Raw genomic sequence first — 11,514 nt, forward strand, 5'->3', positions numbered from 1 at the left:
AGGGTCAATTGCAGCTCAAGCTCTGCTCCAGCACCATCCTTGAAAGACTTCACGGCTGCCAGGAGGTTGGTTCGCAAAGTCGTACGTACCTTTGCCTTCATGCGGAGAACTTGCGCCGCGGTGCCATCTAGGGAGGAATCTTGGGCGATTAGTTTCTCCCACAGGGATGTCGTGATCTTGCGTGAATTGCGGTAGTTGCCGCCCATAGATGTCGGGTCGGTGATGCCAAGACCACCATGGCGACATGGGAAGGCCAGCAGTGCACGCTCCTGAGAAGACGGTGGCGCGTGGCCTGTCAGAGCTGGGATCAGGATGTCCCGAATCACGTCTTCAAGACGACCAAACAGTGCAGGGGCATCCTCAAGGGTTCTTGAGAGAAAAGACCACCGCGGCTGTAGTCCCTGAATGAAGGCACTGTAGGCTGCCTGAGGTTGAGTCGATGCAAATTCAGCCAGACGACGAATCTGCTGGACCCAGTCGGTGACCTTATTAGCAACGTACTCTTCCACAAAGGACGGCGTGCCAAGGGCTGCTCCTAGATGACGACAACCATCCTTCTCAATACGCACACCAGTACCAGCAAAAATCACAGTGGCTTCCTCGTACGCCTCGGGTTCCACGAGCAGGATCGACTTTGTTGCATTCAAGAAGTACCCATAATCCGACCCTTTTGCATTCAGGTCATCCCACCATCGCCGTAGCGGGCGTAGGCGGCCGCCAGCTGAAGAATCATCCGCGTACCATTCCTGTACCACGTCGGCAGAAGCAACATCAGCGATAAGCGGGGTGACACCCAAGGCATACATAGGCATGGCAATGGGGTCACCCTGGGTGGTGCCTTCACACGATAGAATACTTTCTCCGTCGACATAGAGACGAGCGGGGGATCGGTACGTATTAATGACCACTGGGGCCAGTGCCGGGCAGAGATGGCGGATGTTCAGGAGGCAGGCTTTGCGGTTCAACCGGTTGAAGGCGTTGGAGGCGTCCGCAAGGAGCACTCCATCCACGTCAGGATTGTGAAAGGTGTCGTTCATGGCGTGTATAGCAGCTTCGATCCCACTCGGTTGGCCAGCACAGAGCTGAAGAGAGCCTGCGGCAGACTGCACAAGGTCCCCAGTCACTGCAAGGATCGCCTTGCCCAGTATTCTGCGGACCGTCTCTCCAATACCTATCGGCCTAACGCCAGGCTTCTTGTCCAGCGGGATCAGCCTGGCAGCTGTAAATGCCTCTAGGGCTTCTGGATCGACGTAAGCCGTGGCAATGCGGCGGGCACAGTTAGCCAAGCTATCACACAGTTCATCCAAGGCACCGGAAAACGCAGTTGTCATTCTTCGCCACCCATCGGCATCCACCCCAGATGGCCCAGCTGCGCCATGGGTGTGAAGGGCAGCCCTCCGTACTGCGTCCCGGTTTAAGCAGTGAAAAAGCACTGGGTGGGGTTGTGGTGGTGGATCGCCAGTAATGACAGCGTCGTCATGCAAAGGCTCTGCCACGGGGTGCTTGTCTCGGAGCAAATCCAGAACAGAGTTGTCCCCAATGCGGTCCTCGAGGTGCAGGACCCCTCCCGAGGAATCTTCGCTGAGAAGGCGCAGCGCTGACTTCACGTTACCATCATGCACCATCGACGCGAACTGGCGTGCGCGATCTTCGTTTGGTTTAGTTTTCTGTCTGGTGGTGCTGGCTCGATCGCTGAGCTGTTCTTGGATCGTGCGGGCCTCGTGCAGCAGGTCATCAATGTCACCTTGTCGCCAGAGGTCCAACCGGTGCTCCAGTCGCTTGGAGTGCGATTGAGGCGAGGCTTTGGGATCCACCGGCTTCTGTAGCAACAGCATTTGGAGCGTCATGGCGATCATCAGTGCATGCTTTTCGTAGCCCCCAGCTGTACCAAAGCAGCGAAAATAGCCAGCAAGAGTTTGGATGAAGTTCCGACCGGCTTCGCCTTTCGGGACGGGGATGGCATTGGGTCGAAAGTGTACTGCCTCTGCATACGCTTTGCTTATCATCACGATGGTGTCGTCATGTGAGTGTGTTCCAAGAGTGAAGCCTCTTGAGTCCGCGGGGTTGTACTTAGGAAGCCCAGGTGCAATGACGGAGTGGCTTACATTTCCGTTCGCGGTTGACAGTGTAGGAGAAGGGGGATCACGAACTTGGGATGTGTTCAGATTGGCCAGGAGTTGCGTGTCGGTAGTGTCGGCGTTTTGGTTGGCTGGAAGGTCGGTGTCGATGTGGGTGTCAAGGTGCGTGTCCGTGTGCTGGTCCAGCATGTCCCACGCGTGCTGTTGGGAGCTGGAGACGGTGTGCGGTACTGGTTCGGCGGAGGTGCCGGCGTGCTGATCCAGCATGTCCCACACGTGCTGTTGGGAGTTGGTGACGGTGCTTTCATGGGAAGCAGCCGTTACCGTATCTTGTGTGGGTGTACGTGTGTGTATGGTTGTATGGTCAGGGCGGCTGGGTGACTCTTGCATGTTTCCACTGTTTGCTACGGTGCATGTACTCGTAGTGTCATTCAAAATTTCGGAGACAGGGCTAGACATTTTTTGAAAAGATGTTTGTGAACAGCTAGCAGCGCGGGCAGATAATGCAAGTGAACTACAAAGAGAAAGAGAAGAAGACGTATTGGTGGAGGTATCAGATACAGCTGCGCTTTTAGAACCTATGCTAACTACCCTAGCCGCGGCCTCACTGGTGGTGGTCGTCGGGACTTGGTCTGCGACGGGGAGGTTCTGACACCGGCTGGTTCTCCCAGGCGCACAGTTGGAACATTGGCGTTTCGCCTTCACACACGCACATCCCATGCAGGTGCCGTTGCCGTTGCACCGGCAACATGGGCCGCCCTGCATGGCTGATATGTCAGTCGCGTGTCACGATCTGGCAAAATCTGCTCCACTGGTTGCATAGAAGACAAGACTGTCCAGAGCTCAAGAAAACACAACCATCTCTCTCAACTGCACGTCGTATTACCCTCGACCGTACCTGTCCCGTACCTGTCCCGTACATGTCCCGTACCTGTCCCGTACCGTACCGTGCAATCAAAGACGGCTGGCGACAATGCATATTCAAATACGGCTTTCAAATACATGATCATAACGTGAAGCAACTTGGAAGAATTAGTATGTACATGTATGCGAAGTGTATCGGGGGATGCGTGCAGGGCGATAGTGCGGGCTCGAATCCCAGGTTATGTCTAAAACAAAAAGTAGAAATTTATAAGAATTTATAACATCCCTATTATCATAAAAAGGACACACTTCAGGCTCATTACAAACATCGCATTTTTGTCTCAGAGGAAACTGTATCCCTATTATCATTATTATTATAGACAACACCTCATGACATGAGAAGAAAATCAGCCAGTACGGGAGATGTGGGTGTTAACCAACCATGGTGAATAAAAGAAGAAAAGTAATGGTCAAGACGGAGAAGCATGGGAGGGAGAGGTGATGGTGAATCTAGTGAGCAGATTTATGCCTTTTTTGTCTAGGTCATCAAGGCAAAAAAGCATAGCGTAGGGCCCTGAGCTTCCAAGCTCTCTCGTAGAGGTGTCATCGGGTAGTAGGAGAATACCCGTGCGACTCGTAACAGTTGGGTAGCAATTTGCCCCTGAGAGCCCGATCGGGTAGTTGCAGTACAGTGTTTTTGCAGCGGTACATGTAAAGTTTTGTAAACAGCACGGCTACCTGCTTACTGTACACTTTTTTTATGTAGTTCAAGCGCACACTTACAGTACAAACTGTATAGTGGGCCATTCACACTACGCCCAAAACGTGGCGTACGTGACGTTTTCGTCCGGATAGCCATGACAACACGGAACGTGGCGGGAAAATCGTACCCCTGATACAAAAACGTAGACGACCAGGGAGTCGTCAAATACAGTATTTGACGACTCCCTGTAGACGACGTATCCAGACCTCGTACCGAGGTTCGTTCTGTCGTTCCTGGCAGTTTGTGTCCAAAAGAAGCTGTGCGCACGGCTGTACGAAAAGCGTATACGCGCCTGTGTGAAAACACCTGCAGGGAAACGACGTCTGCCAGTACGTCGTATTCGAAAACGCGACGCGTATTCTAATGTAGTATGAATAGCCAATAATAAAACCCGATAGGGCACCCGTGCTACCCGGATAAAAAATACCCGAATCCGTTACCCGACCAAACCCCTACCCTTTGCAGCCCTAATATTTTATTTTATTTATATTTTATTTCCATATCGGAAGCTCAACAGTGCAGCTGAACAAAAATAAAGAGGCCGATGGGACCAAAATAAAAATAAGAAGTATTTAAAAAGGGGGCATCAGTAATGACAAGAGTGCATCTCTTGGTAATGAACAGAAAGAGAAAAGAAGAAAACGTATGCTGAACCTGGGCAAATGAATAGTTGGTGAGAGGGTAAGCGTTCCCAATTTTGTAAAAAAATCCGACAATATTAGTCAAACAGACTGGATCATCCAGTACGCGCTTAAAACCACGATCAAACTGAGAGACAAACAGAGAGGATTTCAATTCATCAGCATTTAGCATTAAAAATATAAATATGATATACATCTTGCCTTTGGGTCATTTCATAATAATAATAATAATGCTAAACAGAGCAGCACCAAGCGCCAAAGATACACATTAATTTTGAAATGCACACAAACAGTCACTTCTGCTGTGAGCCTGTGATATGTAGTGCTCAAAACACAATGTACCGTACGATGCATGGTGGCAACTGAATTCCAAGCCCAGCTCGGTGTACTCACGATCACATTATAAATATTCCAACAACACAAAGTTATTTTTCTGGTAAAGCGTTTGGACAGAAAAAAAGAAGAAAAAAACAGCACACGCTTTTATCACTACCAAATTCAGACCGCTATAATCGGAGCTGCAGTCGAGCACGGAAATCAGCCGTCGGATTTCAGTTGCCACCGCTGTCCTTTATTTGTTCTAGTGCGGATCTGGTGACACACTGCGGAGAGGAGTATAGGACAAGCTACCAGTATTCGTTAGGCACCGGCGGATAATGCCGGGAGAAAAATTGGCAGAATTCGGTACTTTTATCTGGTAAGTTCCATGCACGTTTGGTATGTGGATAAAGAAATGGAGCAAAATTCGAGGAATTGCCCGCCATAAGGTTGTGTATGGTTCTGCCACTTTCACTGCTTTTCGAGCAGAATTTGCCCCCTTTTCGAGAAAAATCCGCCGGTGCCTAGTATTCGTTGATTGCTCTTGTAACTAATACTGGTAGTAACACTTTAAAAAATCACAATACACTGTACCTTGCACCATTCTCTCCATGGTGTATGGTGTTTTTAATGCAGTTCCCGAGGGGAAAAAGATGAGGCTTTTCTTTGGCCGACTGCAGGATCGCAGCAATAATCTACCGCATTCTGAGGCTACCTCCATTATCCGTATCTCAAAGTTATGAGCGCCTCGACTTACCGGGCGCCATGTGGATGAGATTTTAAGTGGACACATACTGCTGATCTTTTGCCAATTTATTATTATTTTTATTTGAGGGATGACCCACTCTTGATAGCGTTTGTATTTGGCCTTCCCTATTGAAACGTCAAAGAAGTAGTGGTTTTAGGGAGGTTTAGTTCCCACGGAAACGGGTACGTGGGTGATCCAGGTAAAGTGGATGAAGGGCATCCACGTTGCAATGCTGTGTTTAGTCACACGGAACAAACAAAAGCATGAAGCCAAAGGCCCAAACCTGGTCAAAGACGAAGCTACCCGGGCCTAAGAAGCTCATCGAATATTTTGATTTCGTGCTTCGGAAACTTCTGCAGCTGAGCACCCTCACAGCTCGCACCATGCGCTCCATTCTGATTTTCACCCACGTTCTGGCGGAACGCGGGTGAGCCTCCATACACGGTATGTTTTGTCTCTTGGTGCGTTACCGGCATGGCGATACTGAGACCTAATGGTCAGTGGAGTGCCTGTAGCCTCACCAGCACTGCTACTATCTGTGACTGTGGCGACCACCATTCAATGTCTCGTCCTCCCCTAACCGTACCCCAACTCTCTCTCTCTCTCTCTCTCTCTCTCTCTCTCTCTCTCTCTCTCTCAGCTCTCTTTTTATCTGTCTTTTCTTACTCTTTTTTCTTTGTCAGCTTTCCTGGTGGTTATGTGCTTTTTCAAGTAAAAAAAAAAAAATGTCGTGAATCAGAAAACGTCTGTACGTGGGTCACTGAGTATCACGTGGTACACACACGTAAAGTACCCATGGATTACGTGGGACCACGAGTACTCTTGGTGGCCCTATTGCCAGTTGTTTGAAAACAGTTCAATGATCCGGTGAAAGAAAAAAGAGAAAAAAATGGGTCTGTCCGGGATTTGAACCCGGGACCTCTCGCACCCTAAGCGAGAATCATACCCCTAGACCAACAGACCAACTACGATAATGCAATGCAGCATCATCTAAATTTCATTCTCCAACCCTAATAAGTCTCAGAAGATCACCCGAAGTAGCAGAGCGCATGGCAACATGGGCAATGTTCAGATTACCGAATGACATCATTATCATCAAGAGTACATGAAACACATGTACCCTTGTTATCATGAAATGGCATGACTGCAATTCTAAACACAGCGCAAACAATAATACATATCACGTGGTGTACCATAAGGCTCCGTGTTAGGTCCCTTACCTTTCTGCATTTATATCCGCCGTACCCCTCAGAAATTTCAACATTGCCGTGATCTCCTGTTTGCGGACGCCATCGCGTTCTACGTCATTGGTCGCAAGGCTTCAACCGTGCTCAGAATGCTGCAGACAGATCTCTTGAATCTGGAGGACTTCCTCAGCGAACGGGGACTGGTGCTGAATCCTAAAAAGTCTCAGCTACTGCTGCTCAGACGACCTGCTGCGCACCTGGACGTGATCCCCAGCATCACCTGCAAAGGCACCGTAATCCCCGAGTCCTGCCATGTTCTGTACCTTGGCCTCCTATTGGACTCGTTGCTCAGCTTCGAGCAGCAGGTGGAGCGTGTGTGCGCAAAGGCACAGTGCAAGGTTGCCTCATTCCGCCACGGGCAGCTTGACACGCAATGGCACATAATCACTGTTGAACACCTGCGGTTAAAGATGAAAAGGTTGCTGAGGATCCGCGAGTATAGGTACAGGGGATGCACTGATGTGGCGAGGAGGCAGTTGTACCCTGCCTAGGGATTGACTTCTCCTGCCTTCATCATCCCCTTCAATAACTCAGAAGGTTGAGCGAACGATTGTTGTGTGTGCATAATTCGGATGTGCAGCCACCTGTAGGCTGCTGGTTCAAATCCTGCTCAAAGGATTTTCTACTTCCATCTGCTTTCTAATCTTCATGTCTGTTTGTTTGTCTGTTTGTTTGTCTGTGTGTCTGTCTACTGTAAGTGTTGAAAGTATGACAAGTCAAAAGCTTAACGATTTGCACAAAGTTCCCCCTTGCCCAGTAGAAAGTTTACCGAGCCTGCCATTACACATCCGTCTTCTGTTTCTCTAGTGCAGAAGAGAGAAGGAATAGCCCTTTTTGTAGTTTGAGCACTCTGGCGCTAGAGCGACGAGCTATCTTAATGTCTGTGGTGCCTCCTTTGCACCATGGCTGGTAGCTCGGCCTATTTAGCTCGTAGCTGTACTGATGAGGCCTTTATGGCCGAAACAGCTTGCTGTCTACAGCATTGGGAATAGCCCAATAGTAATGCATCTGGAGAAAACGATGGATTTTCCCATAAAACCCTATACTTTGTGGAATAGAGATTCAGCTCTCACAGTATGTGGCTACGTGTCTGTCTGATTCACCAAAAGCTTAATTGTTCACACAAGGTTTCTGACTCTCGATCCTCCTGTATATCTGTCTCTCTCTGTCTCTCTCTCTCTCTCTCTCTCTCTCTTTTTCGTTCTCTCTCTCTCTCTCTCTTTCTCTCTCTCTCTCTTCTCTCCCTCTCTGTTGGACTCTCTCCCTCCCTCCCCACTCTATCTTATCTCTGTGTGCAGCACATGTTAAAGTGAAGGATGCGCTTGTGGTGCTTAGCCTACACTCAACCAGTTGAGATGGGCTATGTCAATACCACGGGTGCCTAGCTGCAGGCAGACAGTCCATGCCTATTGCCATCATGGATCTGTAGTTGCTGGCTGGCATCACGGTATAACCCATGAGGTGTGTGCATAGCATTGGCAGGGTGCCGTCTCCATCGTCGAGTCATCCTGCACACACTTTGGCTTGAGTACCCCGTAAGGAGACCATAGGTCTGTGGGGACTGCCCTAGAGGAATATGAATAAATGCTATACTATACGATGCACACATTCGCCTGCGTTACTTGGAACATCCAGCAGGAAGGACCGGGCGAATCCAATCAGTTTCCAGCAATCAAATAACAATGCCCCTTGATCAGGCCTGGCCAACTACAACAGTGAATGCATGGTGGAATCCTGCTTCATCACTGGCTCGGGTGCTGGATAGTGTCACGAGACTCTAAAGGCCACTCTGGCTATTTGAGTGCTCCAACTGTATTGGCCACAAGGACCACACACAGGAGATCTGCACAGCATTTTGCAACTCACCAAGTGTTTTGTAGTCCCCTATGTTCTCTTGCTGTTGTTGTTGTTCTCTTCCATTCCATGTAGGCATGTGCACTTTCATAAAAAAATGTTTTAAGTCGAGTCCGTATTTGTTTGACCAAGCTTATTAATCTGTACTCTCTTGTACCATCATCCTTCAATGCGACGGACCCCACGATAGGCGGTCAGCCTTTGGGTCATCCTAATAAAGGTATATTATTATTATTCAATCCCTGGCTACGCTTTGGAACTGTTTTCGTTGCCTATGTCCACATCTCTCTTCGTTTTGTTTTCGCTGCCTAGGCTCTCATTTATCTTTGCTTGCTTGCTTGCTTGTATTGCTGAGGGAACATTATGCTGGCTTGTACTCGTGGGTCCCCATGGTGCATGGGCCACGCGTACTCATCCGGCGGATATGTGTGAATAATAATAATAAGCTGCTTAGACACAACCCGAGCCAGTCCGGTTGGTCAGGTCCTCACCGGATCAACGTGTTGGCCACGAACGCATGTTTACTGATGCGGGGGTTATGTGTACCCGTTACATTACACGGATACTGAGCTAAGAGATAATAAAAATTTTAAAATAGAATAAATCACACTATGTGCAGCAGAGATCGTCATAGCGATGGGACGCCCCGTTTGCTACCGACAGAGTGGTCGCTACTCCTGACACTGGCTTGGGCAGTGCGGCAGCCCTCGACCTCTGCAGATTCCCAGAGCTGGCTCTGTGCGCCGAAGACCACATTCAGATTCATTTCGAGACATGAAAATTATTAAAGGGGAAGTATACCCTAAAATCAAATTTTCACCAGTTGTAGTCTTCGGGGTGCTGAGTCGAATGGTCTTGGTCCGAGGAAGCTGAGACGCTCCCTTCCTACTTGAATCCCAATCGAACTCGCGCACTTCCACGGAAACTGGGTGACTGCGCCCTACTAGATGCGGATTTGTATGCAAAATGTCACTAAAAGCGCCATTTCGTTCTTATAAAAGCACGGATGACCGCGATTGGCCCATATGTTGTAGTCTTTTGGACGCTGAGTCGACTGGTTTTGATCCGAAAAGGCTGCGATGTAGCGTTCCTCCTTTATTCCCAATCGAACATGGTTGAACAAGCGGTCACGTGCTCCTGCGTACACCAGTCACCTGGTCACCGTGCCTGCAGGGTACAACTTACTAGCCTGTTTGACCTTTTTTGGGTGCACTCCTGTCACTCGAGTTGAACTCGAGTTGAACCTTGGTGTGAAATTTGTCGCCTGCTGGCGTGGTGACCAGGTGATTTGGGCACCCAGGAGCACGTGACCGCTTGTTCAACCATGTTCGATTGGGAATAAAGGAGGAACGCTGCATCGCAGCCTTTTCGGACCAAAACCAGTCGACTCAGCGTCCAAAAGACTACAACATATGGGCCAATCGCGGTCATCCGTGCTTTTATAAGAACGAAATGGCGCTTTTAGTGACATTTTGCATACAAATCCCCATCTAGTAGGGCGCAGTCACCCAGTTTCGGTGGAAGTGCGCGAGTTCGATTGGGATTCAAGTAGGAAGGGAGCTTCGCAGCTTCCTCGGACCAAGACCATTCGACTCAGCACCCAGAAGACTACAACTGGTGAAAATTTGATTTTAGGGTATACTTCCCCTTGATGATCGTCACTCACTCAGAATCAGATCCCCTGGCCCTGACCTGCGCTCTGACTCACTGTCACTCAGAGACCATGGAGATAGACCGCAGCCTGGCGCAGGGGACCAGCTGTTAGCGGAAGCTACATGTACATGACTGTAGTGTAGATCTAGTACACATCTACATGACAATCATGTACATGTACATGACTGTACAATGATTTTTGTAGGTAGTGGGTTGAAAGACAGTACAGTATTACTAGGACAGTAGGAGCCAGTACGGCAGTAGGGGCAGTAGGGCTTGGCTCCAGAGCTGGGTCAGCCGGGTCAGCGACCCGGTTGGCAATTGGGGGGTTCTTGGACCAGCTTAAGGCAAAAATTAAAATTTCACCAGTTGTAGTCTTCGGGGTGCTGAGTCGAATGGTCGTGGTCCGAGGAAGCTGAGACGCTCCCTTCCTACTTGAATCCCAATCGAACTCGCGCACTTCCACCGAAACTGGGTGACTGCGCCCTACTAGATGGGGATTTGTATGCAAAATGTCACTAAAAGCGCCATTTCGTTCTTATAAAAGCACGGATGACCGCGATTGGCCCATATGTTGTAGTCTTTGGGACGCTGAGTCGACTGGTTTTGGTCCGAAAAGGCTGCGATGCGGCGTTCCTCCTTTATTCCCAATCGAACATGGTTGAAGAAGCGGTCACGTGCTCCTGCGTACACCAGTCACCTGGTCACCGTGCCTGCAGGGTACAACTTACTAGCCTGTTTGACCTTTTTTGGGTGCAGTCCTGTCACTCGAGTTGAACCCGAGTTGAACCTTGGTGTGAAAGTTGTCACCTGCTGGCGTGGTGACCAGGTGATTTGGGCACCCAGGACCACGTGACCGCTTCTTCAACCATGTTCGATTGGGAATAAAGGAGGAACGCTGCATCGCAGCCTTTTCAGACCAAAACCAGTCGACTCAGCGTCCCAAAGACTACAACATATGGGCCAATCGCGGTCATCCGTGCTTTTATAAGAACGAAATGGCGCTTTTAGTGACATTTTGCATACAAATCCCCATCTAGTAGGGCGCAGTCACCCAGTTTCGGTGGAAGTGCGCGAGTTCGATTGGGATTCAAGTAGGAAGGGAGCGTCTCAGCTTCCTCGGACCAAGACCATTCGACTCAGCACCCCGAAGACTACAACTGGTGAAATTTTAATTTTTGCCTTAACTTCCCCTTTAAGCTTGAAAAAAGAACACCGGGTCACTCGTGGCCCGGTTGGGACTCAATCAGGAAGATCCAGCTATCCCTGATGACAGCAGTGGTGATGTACAGACTCCGTAGGGGTCAGGCTGCTCAGTACGACAGTAGGCGCACTGGAATGTACCGGA

The 11,514-nt window shown here is 49.5% G+C and overlaps 1 non-coding gene across 1 annotated transcript; it reads right to left on the bottom strand.

Annotated features, from left to right (window-relative positions):
- Positions 1-6,303: 6,303 nt before the first annotated feature.
- Trnap-agg (transfer RNA proline (anticodon AGG)) lies at positions 6,304-6,375 on the bottom strand. Its single transcript has one exon. It is a non-coding gene; the product is annotated as a tRNA-Pro (tRNA).
- Positions 6,376-11,514: the final 5,139 nt, after the last annotated feature.

This window comes from Sycon ciliatum, chromosome 9 (genome assembly GCF_964019385.1).
Source record: "Sycon ciliatum chromosome 9, ocSycCili1.1, whole genome shotgun sequence".
NCBI classification, from domain to species: Eukaryota; Metazoa; Porifera; class Calcarea; order Leucosolenida; family Sycettidae; genus Sycon; species Sycon ciliatum.